General features: G+C 45.1%; 1 long non-coding RNA gene across 1 annotated transcript in view; it reads right to left on the reverse strand.

The window, feature by feature from the left end:
- Positions 1 to 14,367, reverse strand: part of LOC147112084 (uncharacterized) — a 155,914-nt gene extending 141,547 nt beyond the window's left edge. Inside the window, exons 1-2 of the long non-coding RNA XR_015079862.1 lie at positions 14,243 to 14,367; positions 11,792 to 11,908 (exon numbers count right to left, since the gene is read on the reverse strand). This is a non-coding gene — a long non-coding RNA (uncharacterized LOC147112084). The remainder of the gene's footprint in view (positions 1 to 11,791; positions 11,909 to 14,242) is intronic.
- Between the last annotated feature and the right edge of the window lie 9,444 nt (positions 14,368 to 23,811).

Raw genomic sequence — 23,811 nt, forward strand, 5'->3', positions numbered from 1 at the left:
GGAGGCGGGTTCCCAGGCCTCGGGAAATGTGGCAGCTGCAGCGAGGAGAGGACAGCCTCAGGGTGGGGAGCATTCCTTGTGGGCCGGGAGAAGCAGGAGTGCTTCCTCCCCCCCTCCACAAGCTCGCCCACCATACAACCCCCACCCCCCACCACACCCCTGGGTCGGGAATTGGTCCCTCTGGGATCTGATCTATCTGGTCCTGCGGCCTGCCCCAGGATGCTCCCCACCTGAGTGGAAGCCAAGCCTGTCAATCAGGCTGACTTCCAGGTGAGGAACCTGTCTGGCCAAGAGTCACATGTTGTGGAGTTAAATCTCCACAGCGTGAGTGGAAACCCAGACCTCTGGGTCTCTCATGCGCTACCGGACCTCCCCACTCTTCCCCTCCCCTCCCCTTTCAGCATTCCGTAGGGACCGCTCCCTCCGAGACACCCTAGTCCACTCCTCTATCACCCCCAGCACCCCTTCCCCTTCGCCCGGCACCTTCCCGTGCAAGCGCAGGAGATGCAACACCTGCCCTTATACCTCCCCACTGTCCAGGGCCCCAAACACCCCTTCCAGGTGAAACAGCGATTTACTTGTACTTCTTGCAATCTAGTATACTGTATTCGCTGCTCACGATGCGGTCTCCTCTACATTGGGGAGACCAAACGCAGATTGGGTGACCGCTTTGCAGAACACCTCCGTTCAGTCCGTAAGGGTGACCCCGAGCTTCCGGTCGCCTATCATTTCAATTCACCGCTCCACTCCCACTCAGACCTCATCGTCCGCGGCCTCTTGCATTGTTCCATGGAAGCTCAGTGTAAGCTCGAGGAACAGCACCTCATCTTCCGATTCAGCACTTTACAGCCTTCCGGACTCAACATCGAGTTCAACAATTTCAGATCATAACCTCGGCCCCTATTATATTTTTATATATTTTTTTCCCACACCTTTGGTTTGTGCCTTTTCCTTTTTCTCTCTCCCACATGGCAGCTGTCTCTCACTCTGCCAGCGCATTTCACACTTCATCTAGAGCCATCCTTTGTCTCTTTACCTGTCCTATTACCATCTCGTCTCGCCTTGAATATCTTTTAATGTCTCTTCACCTCTCAGACCTTCCCTTTTGTTCTTTCATCCCCTCCCCCATTTCCCAGCCCCCAAACTGGCCTTTTAATCTGTTTCATTTCCTGCTTTTTTCTCAGTTCTGAAGAAGGGCTTCGACCTGAAACATTAACTCTGTTTCTCTCTCCGTGGATGTTGCCTGGCTTGCTGAGTTTTTCCAGCATTTTCTGTGACTCTTTTTATTACTCATTTATGGGATCTGGGCATCGTTGGCAAGGCCAGCATTTATTGCCCATCCCTAATTGCCCTTGAGAAGGTGGTGCTGAGCCACCTTCTTGAACCGCTGCAGTCCGTGTGGTGAAGGTACTCCCACAGTGCTGTTAGGGAGGGAGTTCCAGGATTTTGACCCAGCGACAATGAAGGATCGGCGATATACTTCTAAGTCAGGATGGTGTGTGACTTGGAGGGGAACTTGGAGGTGGTGGTGTTCCCATGCGTCTGCTGCCCTTGTCCTTCTAGGTGGAAGAGGTTGCGGGTTTGGGAGGTGCTGCCGAAGAAGCCTCAGCAAGTTGCTGCAGTGCATCTTGTAGATGGTACACACTGCAGCCACGATACGCCGGTGGTGGAGGGAGTGAATGTTTAAGGTGGTGGATGGGGTGCCAATCAAATGGGCTGCTTTTTCCTGGATGGTGTCGAGCTTCTTGAGTGTTGTTGGAGCTGCACTCATCCAGGCAAGTGGAGAGCATTCCATCACACTCCTTACTTGCATTTATATGGCACCTTTCATGACCTCAGGACGTCTAAAAGTGCTTTACAGCCAATGAAGTACTATTGAAGTGTAGTCACTCTTGTAATGTGGGAAACACAGTAGCCAATTTGGGCACAGCAAGCTCCCACAACCAGCAATGTGAAAATGACCAGATAATCCATTTTAGTGACGTTGATTGAGAGATAAATATTGGCCAGGATCCCGAGGATGACTCCCTTGCTCTTCTTCGAAATAGTGCCACAGGATCTTTTACGTTCACTTGAGAGGGCAGTTGGGACCTCAGTTTAATGTCTCATCTGAATTACGGCACCTCAGACAGTGCAGCACTGTCTCAGTACTGCACTGGAGTGTCAGCCTAGCTTTGGTTCTCAAGTCTTTGGAGTGGGACACTGTTTTTCTTGGGATAGCTGATTCTTTTGGGCTTGTGAACAAGGAACAGTTCCTGGGAATGCGTCAGTACTTAAAAAGGCGTTCCTCCCACACAGAAAAATTTGACACTTCATGAGTCAATGCACGGCACTGGAGAGCTCACAAAACAAGACCACCACATTATAGAATAGTAGAAGTATGTATCGCCTTGTCTGATCTGGTCCTATTGAACTATAAGAGTTGTCTTTTAGGTTGGGGCTGTTTCTGGTATGAATAGAATCTTGCCAGGAAAAGTAACCTCAACCACATTACGATTGCCCATTATGTTTGCATTGCGGGTGTGCATGGCATTCATGGACTGGCGTGACAGAAAAATATTATTTCTTTTTCTTTTGGTTAAGCGCCCGAACAAAATAGGACCTTTCTAATGTGCCATTCCCTAAAGCGTGGATTTTAATCTTATACTGTGTTGCTCTCTGTAATGTTATCTGGAGAGTAATGACTTAGCAACTGATAAACATTGGAAAACAATTCCATCATTCTCAAGAAGCTGCTCCAGGCCTTGTCCTGAAACCTCAAGAATTCAACTCAAATGGAGACATGTCACAGGCAAGAAGCCAAGCATTAGTGCATCAGCTTTACTTGGGTTATATTGGCTGTTCTTTGAGTTCTGACCAGCTGCACATCCGAACTCGGACAAATTTAATAACATCGTGCACTTCAGTACCTTTCCTTATTGTCACTTCCACGGGTAGAGTTCAACTTTTGGACAGCCAACCTGCTGCCTGTTCCGATGGCAAGCCGGCCGCCGCGATCTTGAGGCCCCGGGCGGAATTTGAATCCTCAACCGGCAAGCTGGGGCTGCCAAACGGGCCCCCCAAGGCAGCTCGCCGGTTTTGGGCCACAGGAATGTTGGCCGACTGTTCACAACAGTGCTGCCCATATCGTAACTCGCGACAAGTCCCATTCACCCATCGCCCCTTACCTCGCCGAACTACATTGGCTTCCGGTCCGGCAACGCCTCAAATTTAAAATGCTCATCCTTGTTTTCATTTCCCTCCATGGCCTCGCCCCTCCCTATCTCTGTAACCTCCTCCAGCCCTGCAACCCTCCGAGATTTCTGCATTCCTCCAAATCTGTCTTGTGCCTCCCCGATTTTCTTCGCCCCTCCATCGGTGGCCGTGTCTTTAACCGCCTAGGCCCTAAGATCTGGAATTCCCTCCATAAACGACTCCGCATCTCTCTCCTCCTTTAAGTTCCTTCTTAAAACCTACCTCTTTGACCAAGCTTTTGGTCACCTGTCCTGATAGCTCCACATGGCTTGGTGCCAAATTCTGTCTGACTACGCTCCTGTGAAGCACTTTGTGACATTTTAGTATGTTAAAGGCGCTATATAAGTGCAAGTTGTTGTTATTTTGCAGAGCCTTTCTTTTGGGGATTAAGTGCCTTAGGGTGGAATTCATGATAAATTAAATGTACATTGTCAATAGAAGGAATTCGTTTGATGGTCCAAATGGCCATTTCTTATTTTATACTGTTCTAATGCTTGTTAATGTAACATTTAAAAGATTTCGGTAATTGTTAATAGTACTTTGACACGTGTCTCTTTCCTTCTATTAGCCAATTCCACTGATGTCCTATGAGGAGAGATTGAGTAGATTGAGTTGACTAGGCCTATATTCCCTAGAGTTTGGAAGAATGAGAGGTGATCTAATTGAAACGCATAACATTCTTAAGGAGCTTGACAGGGTTAATGCTAAGAAAATGTTTCCCCTGGCTGGGGAATCTAGAACACAGGGTCACAGTCTCAGAATAAGGGGTCGGCCATTTAGGACTGAGATGAGGAGAAATTTCTTCACTCAGTGGGTTGTGAATCTTTGGAATTCTCTACCCCAGAGGGCTGTGGATGTCAGTCATTGATTATATTCAAGACAGAAATCGATAGATTTTTGGGAAGTAAGGGAATTATGGGATCTGGGGATAGTGCAGGAAGGTGGCGTTGAGGTAGAAGATCAGCCATGATCTTATTGAATGGAGGAGCAGACTCGAAGGGCCAAATGGCCAATCCTGCTCCTATTTCTTATGTCCTTTACCTAACAGTGAAATGATCTGTGGCATAAACTTAGGTCTTTGTAAAAGAAAGAAAGATTTGCATTTATATAGACACTTTCATGACCTTAAGATGTCCCAAAGTGCTTTACAGCCAATAATGTACCTTTGAAGTGTAGTTACTGTTGTAATGTCATACGCTGTAGAGAATCACTAGCTTAAGTCTGATTGAAAGTTGACAAAAATTACAGCATACAAATTTTACATCACTAAAACATTATCATTAGAAAACATGTCAGAACATAATAGGTGCAATAGTGTAAAAGGAACGATAGCGAGTCGGCAGCCAGTTTTACAACTCTCCCAATTTTGACTTCAATCGAAATAAAAATCGAGAGAGATGTAAAACGGGCTGCCGACTCACTATCTTCTTCTTCTTAGGCAATCCCTCGGAACCAAGGATGACTTGCTTCCACACTAAAAATGAGTTCTCAGATGACTGATGAGTCCAATGCGGGACCTACAACCTTTGTCACAGGTGGGGCAGACGGTGGTTGACTCACTATCATCCGTTTTACACTCTCACACAAAGACAAAATCTACTCCAATGTGTTAATAATCTAACTGCCATTTTTGTACCTTTAATCCACAACCAGGTGTAGTAATGGGACACAACTACAAGTTTGAGAACAGTACCTGTTCCCAGTAATGGGGTTAAAAAGGTTTAACGAGGTCAGGTTGCAGAGACTAGGCATGGATTCCCTTGACTATAGAAGATTGAGGGGTGATTTAATTGAGGTGTTTAAGATGATTAAAGGAATTGATAGGGTAGGTGGAGAGAGACTATTTCCTTTGGTAGTCGAGTCCAGAACACTGGGGTATAATTAGAGCTAGACTGTTGAGAGTTGATGTCAGGAAGCACTTCTTCACACAAAGGGTAGTGGAAATCTGGAACTCCCTCCCCCCCAAAAATCGGCATATGTTGTTGTTGGCGGTTTCAGATTTTCTTCAAGTTTTGTTTCCTCCCTCACACACTCACCTACACAAACTGGCCTGAACTTATCAAACTTGAAAATGTCAAAACTGCGATTGACAGATTTTTGTTAGGCAAGGCTATTAAGGGTTACGGAACCAAGACGGGTAGATGGAGTCATGATCTAATTGAATGGCGGAACAGGCTCGAGGGGCTGACTGGCCTGCTCCTGTTCCTATGTACCAAGTGCTCACGGTGAGGCAGAGGTGACATGCCTGAGCAATGGTGCCTGTTCTATATCGCTACCTGACAGTCCCCAAGTTGGTCAATACAAAGTTTCAAAGTTGGACCAACTGGGAATTTTGCTTCACACCAGTCGAAGTTCGAAAGCAGGCGACGCGAAGCTGAAACAGTGTGAGACCACCCCCTTGAGGTGGTCCTATGCTGCTTTCCGCAATTTGAGTTGGCTGTCTTCAGATCCCGAATTTCACTTCGCTGCTAAATGCGCAGTTTTAACTGGCCTATTAAAACCCGAGCTGGCCAACAGATGCAGCCGTCGACGTCTGCAAAATTATTTAAGAGATGCAGACCTAGATAGTTATGTCGGAGTACAACAATAACAATCAAAGCCGACAATAAAACAGGAGTAAAAAAAAACAGGTCCCTTTGCACTACTGGAACCTGATACTCCTCAATGCACTCGCTTCCCCCCCCTGCCCCGCTCCAACTCTTCGATTCGTTTTATTAGCCTCAGTAACAGACAAGTTGACTTTCCATAAACAAAGCAGGTTTATTGGACTCTAACAAAACCAACACACACAGGACGACAGACAATTATTAAAATTCCGTGTGGTGCATGGGCTTGCATGAATAGACTCCTACAGTTAAAATATATAGTAAGATTGACACGTGTTATTCTTCACCCCCCCCCAACCGAAGTTTAAGGGGGAAGGGAAGGAAGCGAAACAATTCCTAACTGATGTTAAAGCATGTTGTCTGGCTTTCTTGAAGAGTCTATGACTGGCAACTGGTACTTCATAGTTCGTGACCTCGCTACAGGCCCTGTAAAATCTGATTCATTTGGGCAGTGCTTCCTGTATTTAATTACTCATTACGAGACCCCTTCTTTCGTAATAAATTTTTTTTTTGAACATCTGCAAGGAAAAAAAAATGTCCTGGCACAATTTTTTTTCAAACCACGCAGAGCTCGCAGAATGCATTAAAATCGCCGAGGGGAAAAAAAAAGCATGTGAATAATATGGAAAAGATTTGGGGTGGGAAGAGGACGTTTGCACGAACACGAGCCAATTCAAATCCGATTGGTGCAAACACTTGGTCAAAAGAATAGTTTAACAGTTGGACCAGCTGGGAGTTTGGGCGGGGGGGGTGCGAGGTGACGGTAGGTGGAAGAGAATTTGCACAAACATGAGCCAATTCAATTAGTGTGAAAGGTTTAAAATGTTGGACCTACTTGGGAAGCTTTTGCATTTTGGATCTGGTCAAACCTCCTTCTAAAATCAGAAATGTTATTTCTTTGCATAAGAAAGGTTCGGGGTCTGGAGAAGTCTGGGATCTGGAGAAGCTTGGGAGCTGGAAGAGAACTCTTTTTTTTTCTTTGCGTATGTTGTTGGCGGTTTCAGATTTTCTTCAAGTTTGTGCAAGTGAGTGTGTGAGGGAGGAAACAAAACCAGATATTTTCCCTCGTACCGCTTCCCTCCTCCCCTAAAGGTGCTGAATCCACAGGCCCTGACAGCCCTCCGATACCTTGTAAAAGTGGTCACTCATCATATCTGGGCAGTGAGTCTTGGCTAGCTAATGGTCATTCAAGGATTCACAACCAAAGGTGATCCTATAATCATCTGATGTCCAAAATCTACCATCACTACTACAACAGTTTGCATTTATATAGCACCTTTAAAACACTTCAAAGAGATGTAAGAAGAAAATAAAATAGACACTAAGCCCAAGAAGGAGATATAAAGAAGGGTAAGAAGAGTGAGGTCAAAGAGAGGAGTTTTAAGGGGGGTCTTAAATGAGGAGCAGAGGGTTTAAGGAGAGGATTCACGAGTGTCAGGCCTAGGTGGCTGAAGGCAATGGTTTAAGGAAAAGGGTGCAGAGGAGGTCATTAGTTAGTGATCAAAGTTTTCCTTTCCTTATCTTAGAGCTGAGGTTAATTATAGCAAATAAAAACAGAAAATGCTGGAAATACGCAACAGGTCAGGCAGCATCTGTGGAGAGAGAAACAGAAACATAGAAACAAAGAAACATAGAAGATAGGAGCAGGAGTAGGCCATTCGGCCCCTTGAGCCTGCTCCGCCATTCAATGAGATCATGGCTGATCACCCAAACTCAGTACCCTGTCCCTGCCTTCTCTCCATATCCCTTGATCCCTTTAGCCTTAAGAAATATATCCAACTCCTTCTTGAATATATTTAATGAATTGGCCTCTACTGCCTTCATTGGCAGAGAATTCCACAGGTTCATCACTCTCTGGGTGAAGAAATTCCTCCTCATCTCTGTCCTAAATGGCTTACTCCTTATCCTTAGACTGTGACCCCTGGTTCTGGACTCCCTGACCATCGGGAACATCCTTCCAGCATCTAGTCTGTCTAGTCCTGTTAGAATTTTATAAGTTTCGATGAGATCCACTCTCATTCTTCTAAACTCCAGCGAGGATAAGCCCAATCGACCCAATCTCTCCTCATATGTCATTCCTGCCATCCCAGGTATCAGCCTGGTGAATCTTCGCTGAACTCCTTCCATGGCAAGAACATCCTTCCTCAGATAAGGCGACCAAAACTGCACACAATACTCAAGATGTGGCCTCACCAAGGCCCTGTACAACTGCAGCAAGACATCCTTGTTCCTCTCTCAAACTCTCTCGCTACGAAGGCCAACATACCATTTGCCTTCTTAACCGCCTGCTGCACCTGCATGCTTACCTTCAGCGACTGGTGCACAAGGACACCCAGGTCTCGTTGCACTTCCCCTTCTCCCAATCTATTGCCGTTCAGATAATAATCTGCCTTCCTGTTTGTGCCACCAAAGTGGATAACCTTGCATTTATCCACGTTATATCACATCTGCCATGCTTCTGCCCAATCACCCAACCTGTCCAAATCATACTGGAGTTTCTCGGCATCAGCAATGTTTCAGGTCGATGACCCTTCGTCAGAACTCAGAGTTAATTATAGCACCCTTACTATTGAGGTCAATTATGGTCACACTCTTGCCTCCGAGTCAGGAAGTTGTGGGTTCAAGTCCCACTCCAGAGACTTGAGCACAAAATCTAGACTGACCACTCTAGTGCAATACTAAGGGAGTGCCGCGCTGTCAGAGGTGCTGCTGTCTTTCGGATGAGACAGTAACCCTCTTAGGTGGTGGTAAAAGATCCCACAGCGCTATTTCGAGGAAGAGCAGAGGAGTTCTCCTCGGTGTCCTGGGGCCAATATTTATCCCTCAACCAACATCACTAAAACAGATTATCTGGTCATTATACCATTGCTGTTTGTGGGAGCTTGCTGTGCGCAAATTGGCTGCCGCGCTTCCTACAGTGACTACACTTCAAAAAGTACTTCATTGGCTGTAAAAATGCTTTGGGACATCATGAAGTCGTGAAAGGCGCTATATCAATGCAATTGCTCTCTTTCTTGACCAGGAACTGAACCTGGGTTTTACTAGTCTGTGTAGATGATTGTACTTTGCCCACCAGGCCATCGAGGAAACTTCAAACCAAATTTTTGATGCGAGGTTGGTTCATCCACATCCAGATGGAACATACTGTTCTTTCCTGCTGGCAAGAGTTATTAATCCACGAGCTCCTTTGATTCAAATGTACTGAAAACGAGGGGAAGGTGACAACAATGATTCCCCAAACCATCACCTACTGTGCCGAGAATCAGCCTTCACGGAAATCTCAGGTTACTCCGTGCAACATTGAACAGCACAGAAACACAACGGGCAGGTTTACAAATGCCCACGTGCTGTGTAAAGGCAGAGACCCTTGGCGTACAAAAGGCCTTTTGGTATATGTGCTTTCTGCTATTTAATAATGGCATTTTTTATTGAAAAGATCAAAACCAATTACATTGTCATTTTCAAAACAAAACAGCACTAACTCTATGATTAGTCTGAAAATCCCAGCAATCTTTAATGATGATATAACAGGCAAAGAATGCTTGAGGAGGGGGATGCTTAATGGGAAAATAGCCTAACGGGGAAATTATTTATGAGCCATTTGCACTGCACCTGAAAATACCTCTAGCGAAATTATGTTTGGCAACTTGAACTACTTTGAAGTCAATGGAGTGGCAATAAAAATTAGGCCTTCATTAGAGAACATTGGCTTTAAAATTGATTTGGCAAAGGTTCAATAGGTCAAACGCAGTTATACTGCAATCTGGTTGGCAGGGCAGCACACATGGTAGCAATTTTGCTGATTCTGTGCTGTTTTTATGATTTTCTCTTTCAAAATTTTCTCCCGCACAGCCTTTAATGTCCGCATTTAGGAAATTAACACTAACCATCAAATTACTTTGTAAATATGAGGGTAAGTATAGAACTTTTGAGAAATAGTTTTCACCCCTCAGGCAATTGCTTTTTGGAGCAACAAAGGGATCCTTGATGGCTGTTTTTAGATATGCGAGCACAGAAAAGTATGCTTTATTTTATCAAGTGTACATAATTTTTCAATTGAATTTAATACGCTGTACTTATTTCCCTGGTGTATGCTCCTTGTGAATAAAGAAGTAGCTGCGGACTGGGAACCCGGTGCAAATGTGCATAAAAGGGGTTCTATTTTCTCTCCAGTGTCGGCGAGGTCATTTATAAACACTTTAATTTTGACCAAGACCAGATGAACCTCATTGAGAAAAACAGTTACTCTAACTAAGCACTGTAATCATCGATAACCAGAATGAGCGGAACTTGGAGGAATTCTAATCTGTGAAGATGTAGGCTAATTACTTAATCACTTGCACTTGTAAATCTTATTATAAAAGGAATTGCTGTCGTGATCAAATTACACAAATAAATATGCTAATCGCTTTGATTAACTGGTCATGCTAATCTGTCACTTTGAAAGCAGATATTAGTAACGTTTATTATCCCATTCCTATTTGTTTTCTTTTAAATGGGCGCTGAATAAAGTCTAGGATGCATAATGTACTGCAAATAGCTGGGACAAGCCAAAGGGCTGGTTAAGCAACTTGGTCACCTGATTCAGGCTTGGTTCCTTAGGACTTTGGCAGCCGAGTGGCAGGTCTTCACTCTGACCTGGGACACTGAAGCCCCGATTTTAACTGGCAATGGGAAACGGACGGGAAAGAGTTGAGCGCCAGACTCCCCGGACCTTGACAGCGCGAGGTCCTGGCATTTTAATTCCGCAGGCCTCGTCGGCATGGCACTGGTCGGCTGCTCGCCCGAGACAGGCGGGCGCAGAATTTCAGGCTGCCAGCCAGCCGGCACCAAAAGAACCGTCGCCGGCAACGTGGTAAGTAGCGGGGAAGGGGGTTTTAGGACAATCTTGCGGGGGGGGTGGGGTGGGGAAAGCCCAGGAAGACCTAAACTTTCCCTGTGGGGCTCATAGATGCATTCCTGCCACGCAAGGAAAGTAAACGAAACGTTCCTGTATTGGGCCTCTTTCAGGTCCCAGTTGAATTTGTGCTGCGTGTTTAAATAAAGACTCCGTCCACTTCAGGTGGGCGTTCTCACCACCTGCTCAGAAGAATGGATTAATATCGAAGGTGGTGAGATCAGTGCTGGGTGTTGGCGGGTAGGACCCCTGGATAGATTTTAACTGCCTGGTTCTGTTAGCAAGCTATTTGACTGTGAAAGGGAATCACAGCCGAGTCACAACCTATCCTCTCCATATGCACTTTTCGGCAGGGGTTAAAAAATGGTGATCACGAGTGGATCCTCAGGCAATATGTGCATTTATCCTGTTTTTTTGTGTTTTTTTTATTCATGGGATGTGCCTGCCCATCCCTGATTGCCCTTTAGAAGGTGGTGGTGAGCCACCATTTCAGAGGGCAGTTAAGAGTCAAACACATTGCTGTGGGTCTGGAGTCACATATAGACCAGACCAGCTAAGGACGGCAGATTTCGTTCCCTAAAGGATATTAGTGAACCAGGTGGGTTTCTACAACAATCTGGTAGTTCCATAGTCACCATTACTGATGCTAGCTTTTTAATTCCAGATTTTATTTAATTAACTTAATCCTACCACAGCATGTGAGGAATTTAAAAATGATGAACATCATGTCTCTGGATCATTAGTCCAGTAACAAATCCACTATGCTACCGGACCTCAGTGTGTACGGAGAATGATATCTGTATGAAGGGAACTGAAACCAAAAAGACCAAGGTGGTTCCAGATTCAGTTCCTGGATTTCAGTGAGGGCAGCAGTTGGCGTGCTACAATTGGCATTGGCACCCCTCATGAGCACCAGCCAGTGATGCCTGCCAGAAGGTTTATAAGGCAACTTGGGTGGAAGTGGAACTATAGCTCAACATGGGTCAGCACTTTCAGGAGAGGAGATGAGAGGAAGTGGGGGGAGAAAAAAACAGAATAAAGCTTAAATAGGCACCTTTTTCTTCATTATGCCAACCATTCTTTCAATGCCTTCAGCCATCCTTTCTCTTCACACTATAATTCTCTTCACCTTGTCCTTCTCCCCTCTTCAAAAGCAAAGGACAACATAGGGCTATGGAAGAGAACAAGGGAGTAGCGTTAGTTATGGACTGCTCTAGCACAGATGAGATGAGCCAAGTGGCCTCCTTCAGTGCTGTAAACTTCTATGGTCCAATGGTGAAAACTTACCTCTTTGAACATGCCTTTCTGCATCTCCCCATCTTGTCTCCTGTATCGTGCTCACCGTGGAACATTTTGTTACGTGAAAGACACTATATAAATAGAAGCTGTTGTTCCTCTCTCTAGTTTCTATTAATAGGTAGAGGACAATGAATGAGAAGCTGTGTGAGTTACTGCAGCAAATGGTTTTAGAAAAGGGCAGCCCAGGAAACTTTCAGTGTCCTGGAGAAGACCTGGAGAAGTCACATTCGAAGGGAACACAGGTCGGAGATAGTCTCTTCTTCTTAGGCAGTCCCTCGGAACCGAGGATGACTTGCTTCCATGCTAAAAATGAGTTCTCAGGTGACTGGTGAGTCCAATGTGGGACCTACAGTCTCAGTCACAGGTGGGGCGGATGGTGGTTGAAGGGGCGGGTGGGTGGGGTGCTTGGGTTGACATGCGCTCCTTCCGCTGTTTGCGCTTGGCTTCTGCTTGCTCCCGGCGAAGAGACTCGAGGTGTTCAACGCCTTCCCGGATGCTTCTCCTCCACTTTGAGTGGTCTTGGGTCAGGGATTCCCAGGTGTCGGAGGGGATGTTGCACTTTTTGCACAACAGCTTCTATTTATATAGTGTATTTCACGTAACAAAATGTTACAAGGTGAGCACGATACAGGAGACAAGATGGGGAGATGCAGAAAGGCATGTTCAAAGAGGTAAGTATGATTTGGACAGGTTGGGTGATTGGACAGAAGCATGGCAGATGCAATATAACATGGATAAATGCGAGGTTATCCACTTTGGTGTCAAAAACAGGAAGGCAGATTATTATCTGAATGGCAATAGATTGGGAGAAGGGGAAGTGCAACAAGACCTGGGCGTCCTTGTGCACCAGTCGCTGAAAGTAAGCATGCAGGTGCAGCAGGCGGTTAAAAAGTCAAATGGTATGTTGGCCTTCGTAGTGAGAGGGTTTGAGTACAGGAAGAAGGATGTCTTGCTGCAGTTGTACAGTGCCTTGTTGAGACCACATCTGGAGTATTGTGTGCAGTTTTGGTCGCCTTATCTGAGGAAGGATGTTCTTGCCATGGAAGGAGTACAGCGAAGATTCACCTGGCTGATACCTGGGATGGCAGGAATGACGTATGAGGAGAGATTGGGTCGATTGGGCTTGTACTCGCTGGAGTTTAGAAGAATGAGAGGGGATCTCATCGAAACTTATAAAATTCTAACAGAACTGGACAGGTCGGGGAGTCCAGAACCAGGGGTCACAATCTAAGGATAAGGGGTAAGCCATTTAGGACAGAGATGAGGAGGAATTTCTTCACCCAGAGAGTGGTGAACCTGTGGAATTCTCTACCAAAGAAGGAAGTAGAGGCCAATTCATTAAATATATTCAAGAAGGAGTTGGATATATTTCTTAAGGCTAAAGGGATCAAGGGATATGGAGAGAAGGCAGGGACAGGGTACTGAATTTGGATGATCAGCCATGATCTCATTGAATGGCAGAGCAGGCTTGAGGGGTCGAATGGTCTACTCCTGCTCCTATCTTCTATGTTTCTATGTTTTTCAAGGAGGCTTTGAGGGTGTCCTTGAAGCGTTTCCTCTGCCCACCTGGGGCTCTTCTGCCATGTCGGTGCTCTGAGTAGAGCGCTTGTTTTGGGAGTCAGAGATAGTACTGCAACACTGGTGGGAGTGCAGGATCAGTGAATTTACCCACTGATATATCCAGTTCTGATGAAGGTACATTGACCTGAAACATTGGATCAGAAATTCGGGTCGGGGGCTTCCCGCGGGTGCAAGCCCCCAACCTACACTTACATATCGCGCTGACATTTGAAGACTGGGCCGGCGTGGATTTCCGGTCTGTGGCCCGGTTCAGCTCCCCGCGCGCTGTGCGTGCGTGATCCAGCGGCGTACTTAGTGCGATGAGCCGGCTGGGATCACGTGAGCACTGGGCAGCCAATTGGAGTTTGCAAAAGTCCATTCATGAGTTAGACATAAGACCTGTCAAACTCATGAAAACTACGGGTGCCCAAAACAGTACTTAAACTTCAAATAAAAGTTAAAAAAACATCCCACTAATTAAATGAACTATTAATAACTGTAAAAAAACTATTTTAAACAATTATTCAAATTTCTGGCAAAAATTTTTTCCCAAGAAATCGGGTCCAAAAATACACTTACTGTAAATTCTTTAAAAATAATAAACCTGTGGAAAAAATGTTCTAACTTTAATTATTAGACCACTTACCTTTTAAAACTAAGTCCTTACGTCTGCTTTTTTCATTCGTAAAAGTGGAGGCCTTCACGCACGGACAAACCTGTCAAAAAAACCAAAGTTCAACACGTACGCGCTGCCTGAAACGTCGCACGGGAACTGCCTCTTAACCCCTTGGTTCAGAGGAGAGGAAATGCCGGTTTTCCGCGCATGCGCTGTGCATGCTGAAATCCGGCACTTCCAAAGGGCCCACGCGTGAGTACCCCGTCCGTACTCACGCGTTGGGACCCGAATTACTGGGCCATTAACACTGTTTCTCTCTCCACAGATGCTGCCTGACCGGCTGAGTAGTTCCAGCATTTTCTGTTTTTATCTCTGATATATACAGTTTCATTATTGCCATGGAATGCCATTGAACATCTTTAAAAAAATACCATATGTACAGATCAGATGTTTTCTTTGAGATAAGAATGGCAATTGTGAATGCTGGCAATCTGAATTAAAAGCAGAAGATGCTGGAAATTCACAGCGGGCTATCCAGCAACTATAAAGAGAGAGAGAAAAAACATTAGCGTTTAAGCAATTGCACAGGAACTTATTTCAGCATTGCCTGGGCAACAGCAGGGGGCGATTGGGAACATTGCTCATTTGTCACCACTTTTGTCCAGAAGACAGGAAACAGCACGCACAATGATGTCCACAAGGTCGTAGTCTTTGCTCAACTTCCAAGAGTGTTAACTCCGTAGTGGAGTGATAATTGCGGGGGCCCAGGGGAAACTTTACACTGCTAGCTACACCTCCCTGGGTTGGCACCCTGCTGGTGCAATCATACTGAAGAGAAGATAGAAAGAGCGAACTTGCATTTCTATAGCGCCTTTCACGATCTCGGGATGTCCCAAAGCGCTTTACCGCCAATGAAGTACTTTTTGAAGTGTCGTCACTGTTGTAATGTAGGGGAACGCAGCAGTCAATTTGCGCACAGCAAGCTTCCACAAACAGCAATGTGATAATGACCAGATAATCTGTTTTTGTGAAATAACAACAGAAAATGCTGGAAAAACTCAGCAGCCCAGGCATCATCTGTGGAGAGAGAAACAGAGTCAACATTTCAGGTCAAAACCCTTCATCAGGACTCAGTTTCTCTCTCCACCGATGTTGCCTGACCTGCTGAGTTTTTCCAGCATTTTCTGTTGTTATTTCGGATTTCCAGCATCCGCAGTATTTTGCTATCGTACTATCTGTTTTAGTGATGTTGATTGAGGGGTAAATATTAGGGTGAACTCCACTGCTCTTCTTCAAAATAGTGCCAGGGGATCTTTTAATTCACCTGAGAGTGCAGACAGGGCTTCGATTTATCGGCCCAGTAATTCCGGGCACAACGCGTGAGTAAGGGCGGGGTACTCACGCGTGTGCCCGGAGGAATTGCCGGTTTTCAGCATGCACAGCGCATGCGCTGAAAACCGGCATTTCCTGTCCTCTGACCCAAGGGGTTAAGAGGCAGAATGCACGCGACTGCACAGGCAGCGCGTGTGCAGTGAAATTCCTTTTTTTTTCCAGAGTTGCGCGTGTGTAAAGGCCTCTGGTTTTTACGCATAGAAAAACCACACGTAAGTACTTCGTTTTTCAGGTAAGTGGGCTTTTAGTACAGTTGAGAATTTTTTTTTCCATAGGTTTGTTATTTTTAAAGAATTTACAGTAAGGTAAGTTTAGTTTTAGACCCGATTTAAAAAAACATTTTTCTTTTTCAAATTTTAAAATTATTGTTTAAAATAGTTTTTCAGAGTTCTTTATTGTTCATTTAAGTAGTGCAATGTTTTTTTGTAATTTTCTTTCAGGTTTACGTTGTGTTTTGGGGCCAGGAGTTTTCATGAGTTTGACAGCTCTTACTGTCAAACTCATGAATGAGTTTCCCCTCCCCTGATTGGCTGCACAGTGATCACCTGATCCCAGCCGGCACATAGCACTAACTACGCCGCTGGATCAGGTAAGCACATCGCGCCAACATCTGAACCGGGCCAGTGACAGGAAATGCAAGCAGGCCCGGGCTTCAGATGTTGGCGCGCAGGGTGAGTGCAGATTGGGGGCTTGCACGCGCGGCAAGCACCCGATCCTAATTTCAGGGCCATCGTCTCATCCAAAAGACAGTGCAGCGCTCCCTCAGTACTCCACTGGAGTGTCAGCCTAGATTTTGCATGCGAGTCTCTGGAGTAGGATTCTGAACCCACAACTTACTGACTCAGAAGCGAGAGCGCTACCAACTAAGCCATGGCTGACTGAGGGTCTGCACCCAACATACTAACCCATCTATCTCCTGCTGGATGCTGATGGACCTACTGTTTCCCCTCAACCTTTTTGTTTTACTTCGGATGAATGTGATATTGTGAAAGTGCATCATTTAGGCAAGCCAGTGTAGCTTTGAGCAGCTTTTAAATCTGGAATATCTTCCACTGTTTAAATGGAAAAGCATAGATAGGAAGTGAAAGATTTGAGTTCTGGGTCAGGTGGGATATGGTCAGTTGCAGCATTGATATCAATCACACAGTGATTAAATAGTTCCTGCTTGCTATTTCAATGATCTCAGCTCCCCGAATTCCCAGATTCCCAGGAATTTCTTTCCTGTACTCTGTAATAGAAAACAGAATAAGGTCAAGGGCAGTTCACAGTTTGTAGAGTTGGGAACAAGATGGAAAAAGAGGAGAGAAGGTGTAGGAGGAAAAAAGGAGAATCAGAGAAGGCAGAAAGTAAGAGGGTAAAGTGGGAGAGATAGGAAGAGCGAGGCTATATGGAGAGATGCAGCAGGAAAAGTGGCAAGTGAGAGACAGGTGAGAGAGAGGAGAAGGGCAAAATGGGGGTAGAGGAAAAGAAGCAGATAAAAAGAGGGATCTTGATGGCCCATGAATAGACTGCAGTGCTTTTCAACCTGGCCCAGTGCAGCGTTCACGAAAGAGAGCAGACAGGATATGTGCATCATCATCAACAACAACAACTTGCATTTCTATAGCCCCTTTAACGTAGTAAATCATCCCAAGGCGCTTCACAGGAGCGTTATCAAACAAAAATTTGACACCGAGACATGTGTAAAGATATTATGACAGGTGACCAAAAGCTTGGCCAAAGAGGTAGGTTTCAAAGAGCGTCTTAAAGAAGGCGAGCAAGAGGTGGAGAGGCGGAGAGGTTTAGGGAGGGAATTCCAGAGCTGAGGGCCTGGGCAGCTGAAGGGACGGCCGCCAAGGCAGGGCGATGGAAATCGGGAATGTGCAAGATGCTTCCTTCACAGACATCACCTGGCTAGCAATTCTTTTTACATGGACCAGAACCTGTGGCTGCAGTGGCATTTGTAAGTTAATGAGATACACCAGTATTAACGGGGACGCGACTGCATTTTGTTTCAATTTAGCAAATATAAGAACATAGAAATAGGAGCAGGAGGCGGCCATTTGGCCCTTCGGGCCTGCTCCGCCATTCAATAAATTCAGGGCTGATCTTTTACCTCAACTCCACCTTCCAGCACTATCCCCAGATTCCTCGAATATCCAAAAATCTATCGATCTCTGTCTTGAATATACTCAACAACTGAGCATTTCATTGTTTCCATACTGGTATGGTTCCATTCATCTGGGCACAGAGGGAAATATAAAAGAAATGACAAAAACAGTACACAGAAGAACATACAGTTCACAGGAGGAGCCTGGTGGTGATCTGGGAGCGCTTTGTGCTTCACTTCTCAGCAGTAGCTCTGAGGCAAAGCAATGCACTGTTCAGAGACACAGTAAAAGCATAACTTCATTGTGGAGTTTCCCACCATTATACAACTCTTCTTCTAGTCTTAAGTACAGTCAGATGCTCATCTAATTTCTTGTAAAACGATCCCCCGATGTCTGTGACGCAGAGGTCAGGGGAGTCTGAGCTTCAATTCCTGGTTAGTGTTGAGTCAGCTGGGGGCAATGATAGGGCACTGAAATTGCCTGTACTTTTCCCAAGTTACCGAGGGCACAGCAGCCAGAGTTCCCAATCCTGAACGCTGCCGAGTCACCCCCTATTGAAAAGTGCATGTTTGCCAAAAATGGACTTTGTCAGTGTTGGATTTTTAAAAAAAACTTATAGGCCTAGAAATTCATCCTGGGCGGTGGCGATAAACAGGCGGTCTCGGATCGGCCGCCCGTTATACGCAGCGCCGGATATTCAGTTGCATTGACAGGTCGGTGAGCGGCCCGTGTACAGGACCTCCGCTTCGCGGGAATGTTGGTAATGGATAAACGGGACTTGGTGCGCATTAGGATACGGGCAGCAGAGTTTCGGATGAGCTCAAGGTGGAAGTTGGGAGGCCGGCCAGGAAAGCATTGGAATAGTCGAGTCTAGAAGTAACTGAAACTGAACAATAGCGTTACATACTTAAGATACAGGAATATATCGACCATTTTTAATCTATGTAGAAGTACTTCTCGCTTCCATGGGAACAAGCAATGGGTTAAAAGCAGATTCCACCCCGCCCTTTTCCTCCTCCCTGCATCAGCATTGTATTGAAATTGAGGCCAATTTTGCCGTCTTCTGCCCTGACTCATTCTCCCAGAGGACCTCAAAACTGTGGAGCTCCTCCTGTATTCTTCAAGCATCTGAAACCCAAGTTTGACACCACCTAATTATTACATCCTGATTTACTTTATCTCCCCTTTCATGATTTTGAAAATTGGTGTTGTCCTGTATTATGGGGCCTTGGCTTTGTCACTTTGTTTCCTCAATTTAAAAAAAAATTCCTCATTAAAATCTGGTCCTTGACAGATCAGGAGTCTGTGTGTTGGAAAACGGTGCGTGCTATCTCATTGCTTACCAGTGAAGTTTAACCATTAAAAATAAATACCCAGAGCCAAGCTCTGGTAGTCATAGCACAGGAGATAGTGTTATCGCCATACGAGGCTTCTAATGAGGGCGTGGGTGCGACACAGTGCAAGACAAAGTGAGCTTGAGATAATGAAAATGTACCACTTATAATGAGTTTATAAAATAGATTTAGTTTTCGTTCAGTGTAAATGACGATGCCTTCATGTCAGCCCAGACAGGATGAGCTGATTTTGATAAAATTAAAATAAAGATCATGTAACCCTAGGCCTTGAGCTCAATGGAGAATAAATGCCGTTTCACATTTCAAACTTAAGAGGGTGTGAAAAATCAAGATTGGGCTCTCAAAGGGGTCAAATCAGGTTTCTGACAGGCACAATTTCCACACACCCTTCACTTGCCCGTGACAAGCAAAACTTTGTATTGCTTGCTTATTTTATAATAGATTCTGAAATGCTTGGGGGTTGTTGAATTTCTCATTTACTGGCCATGCAGCAACTGTTATGTAGGCATTTCTAAGACTGATTTGTAACTGTCTTTTCTTTAAAAACACCAAGACATACGACAATAGACTGAGTAACAATGTATTAAAACACCATTAAATTGGCCTGGAATCCATTTTATCCCCCCCCCACTCCACTTCAATTGGCCTGGAAACCATTTTGTCCCCCCCACTCTACTTCAATTGGCCTGGAAACCATTTTGTCCCCCCTGTCTGCTATATTCTGTTATCAAGCCATTTGGTTCTTCCTTGATACTTGCTTGCCTTACCACTGAAGTGCCAGCTTTACCTGGTGACTGGCTTACTTATGCACCAATAAAACGATTCACCAGTGAGAAATATTGGAGAGAGGAGTGAGTTGGCAAAGATTTCACATTTTATGTGATAATGGCTCAAACAGTTGCTACTAATCAGGTAATTTGGCTAATCTCTCCTACCTGCATCCCATTTACTGGGACTTACCAACAGCCAATGAGAAAATCTACCTTGCATTGTTCCCCAATCTGATTTTTCCTTTAAACTGAACTTTAACAAAAAGTATTTAAATTCCACTCTTCTATTTTAATTTGACCAATCTTGTTAATTTTCCTTTGTTTTTTATGATTTAGTTTCTATTAGTTGTGTCCCTTTAAAAGGGGGCACTTTTGTTAGATTCTTGGGTTGCCCCAGTGTCATCAACCCAAGAATCTAACTAAAGTGCCCCCTTTTAAAGGGACACAACTAATAGAAAAGAAATAATAAAAAAAAAAGGAAACTTAACAAATTAAATAATAATGTTATTACGGGTGTCCGCTATGCGCTCCAGTCCCTGCGTTGCCCACTGGTCGCGGAAGGCCTCAAGCGTACCGGCGGACACCGCATGCTCCTTCTCCAGGGCTAACTTCCACTCTCTTGGTGACTTCCTCCGTTATATTTGGTTGCACATGTGCACAGAGTAAGCAAATTTTGGTTCGAGCCTCCCAAAGGTGGATAAATGCACGTGTATGGTGCTTAGCCACACAGAGCAGGACTATCCCCAGGTCAAACCCTGGTTTGTAGATCTCAACAGGCAGTGGTGGAGGTTGCTACAGGTGATCCACAGTGTCCCTAGGCAATGGAGGAGAAAAAGTCAACCCAGTGCTCCCGCTAACCTCCCTACGCTCGCTGCGCAGGCTCACTCACGGCAAATGGTCATTTGGGTGATTAAAGGGTTGCACCTGAAATATTAACCTGTGTGCTCTCCACACATACTGACTGCCCTGATAAGCATTTCCAAGCATTTTCTGTTTATGTTTCAGATTGAAGGTTTGGTTTTTTTTTGCTTTTAATTCAAATTGGTACCAACCGGATCGACTAATTAAAAGTAATGGCAGTGTCTATAGTTCTTGAAACTCCTGCCAGGGTCTTCTTAGGCACACATGGTACATTACATCAAATGGTTTCTCAGGAGCTTTCTACTCCTGATGCAACAGAGATTGAACGAATGGAAATTTGAAGGCCCTGGCAGGTCCGTAGATTATAAGGGTGTGTTTTCCATTGATGTTGAAGCAGTCTCCTCGATGACTGTCAAACAGTATCTGAGCAGATACACATCACACCATGCTGTGTATTAATGGTCCAGAACATGTTTCTTCTTTGTGGTTCACATCTTGCCAGCTCCATAACGGAAATAAGGACATTTTTGAAACAACTACCACTAAGATGTAATCAGTTAAGGTGGCCCTTCTGGGGATCCCCGTGGACAAAAAGAACAGTGGTTTTCCACATGACCTTCCAGGGCACTTCTGCCGTACATCTGGTGGGACACGGTGGCGGAAGTCACATTACTACGGCCTGTACCCAGATATGCTGGATCCCAGTCTCGGCAGCCCGGAGTTTGGGGCAGAAACTCTGTCCATCATATCAGAGGGTGTGTGGCCAAGGGGAAGGGGACTACCGGGCCGGGAACATCCTTCTCCCCAGCCTGGGATCCACTGATTGGCCAAACACCAAGAGATAGAAGGTAGACATCCTTCGTCAGCGTCAGAAATTTGACCCATCTGAGGACCAGGTCTAGCTCCTGGCCAGGATCCCCAAAGACAGAAGCTCACTATGTTGATAAATTGCTCCCCTTTACAAGTGGTGCGATTAGTCCTTTCCTATCTCTTAAGGGCCTGGAACTGTCAGCGTCCCTTGGAGGGATGAGTCTCTGCCACTATTTCCTGTTCCCGTGCTGTGGTGGTTGGTGTAGTATCGGTGAACTCTATTTAAATGAGGTGACCTCCTGTGGGGTCAGGAACGGAGATCACCGGTGGGCACATCCTGGCAATTATGCTAGGATGTCAACCCCCCACCCCAAGATTTTTGGCTCCGATGTGTTTTGGGTAGGTAAATGTGATTGAAACTACTAGGCATTTGGTCTAAGCGTTAAACAAAGCTTTAATCAACTGTTTTACAACATGGAAGTCTAGTTGTGTCCTTCACTAGTTCCTGTTAAAGAATGCCCTGAGCAAGCTGGGCCCATGCCCAAGTATTTATACTCTCCCTGGACAGCGCCACCAGCAGGCCGCCCAGTATTATCTCATAAGTCATTTCCACATGAATGACAAGATTCATGTCAGACATTGTCATTGAATCAACTGACAAGCCTAACTGCAATGCAACCAGCCATGTCTATTGGTCATCTACATATCAAATTGGCCACAAAACAACATGAATTTGCAGACGTCCCAGGGACACACCTGCCCCTGTACTTGCTTAAAATCTGTTACACCTCAAACGTTTTCCAGTTCTGACGAAAGGCCATCGACCTGAAATGTTAACTCTGTTTCTCTCTCCATAGATGCAGCCTGACCCGCTGAGTGTTTCCAGCATTTTCTGTTTTTATCCCAGTGACACAGTTGCCGGAATCCTGTTTTGATTTGGATTTAACCTCGCTAAGATCATCAAAAATAAAGGCAGGTGTTCGTCACAAGGTTGCGAAACAAATGCTTTTAGAGTTTATAGACACTTAACGTGTTCCTGTGACATTTCTTTGTCTGCCATTCCAACACACGTGCTATCTTATTTATTAAATGCATTACTACCTACATTAAATTGCTTCACTAAAATAGTAGAAGAATATCCTAACTGTCTGCTAAATTCACCAAAAGTAATTTATAGACTCGAGTGTTTATCTAATTCCCTCTTAAGTATTGTGATTGACTTCAATAGGCACTTATGCTAAAGCATTCCATCCCCTTAAAACCCTGTGCATGAACACACACTTTATAGAAAAAAAAATAGGAGCAGGAGTAGGCCATTCGGCCCTTTGAGCCTGCTCCGCCATTCAATATAATCATGGTTGATCCTCTATCTCAATACCATATTCCTGCTCTCTCCCCATACCCCTTGATGCTTTTTGTGTCTAGAAATCTATCTGTCTCCTTCTTAAATATATTCAGTGACTTGGTCTCCACAGCCTTCTGGGGTAGAGAATTCCACAGGTTCACCACCCTCTGAGTGAAGAAATTTCTCCTCATCTCAGTCCTAAATGTCCTACCCCGTATCCTGAGACTGTGACCCCTCGTTCTAGACCCCCCCCTAGCCAGGGGAAACATCCTCCCTGCATCCAGTCTGTCTAGCCCTGTCAGAATTTTATACGTTTCAATGAGATCCCCTCTCATTCTTCTAAACTCTAATGAATACAGGCCTAGTTGACCCAATCTCTCCTCATACAACAGTCCTGCCATCCCAGGAATCAGTTTGGTGAACCTTCGCTGCACTCCCTCTATGGCAAGTATATCCTTTCTTAGGTAAGGAGACCAAAACTGCACACAGTACTCCAGGTGTGGTATCACCAAGGCCCTGTATAACAGTAGTAAGACACCCTTGCTCCTGTACTCAAATCCTCTTGCAATGAAGGCCAACATACCATTTGCCTTCCTAACTGTTTGCTGCACCTGCATGTTTGCTTTCAGTGACTGATATACAAGGACACCCAGGTCCCTTATGGTTCTAATATCAATCTTCTCGTTACCAATTCACTGACCAGCAGGAATAAGCTTTGATTATTTACTCTCTTTCATAATATTGAACACTTCTATTAGATTCCCCCGCATCTTTCTTTTCTCCAGCGACTGCTGCCCTACTTTTTTGAAAGTCTCTCATGATAGCTGGTAGCATTCTGGTGAATCTATACTGCATCTTTTCCATACCTTCAATATTGCAGAACCCAATTTACATACAATGATGCATACTGCCATCTACACCTCTCTATGTAAAACCCAGAATCCTGTTTTCTCCTCCTTCAGCCCTTGTATATCAG

This window comes from Somniosus microcephalus, chromosome 10 (assembly GCF_052327205.1).
Source record: "Somniosus microcephalus isolate GS21.2 chromosome 10, FLI_Smic_1.0, whole genome shotgun sequence".
Classification (NCBI taxonomy): Eukaryota; Metazoa; Chordata; class Chondrichthyes; order Squaliformes; family Somniosidae; genus Somniosus; species Somniosus microcephalus.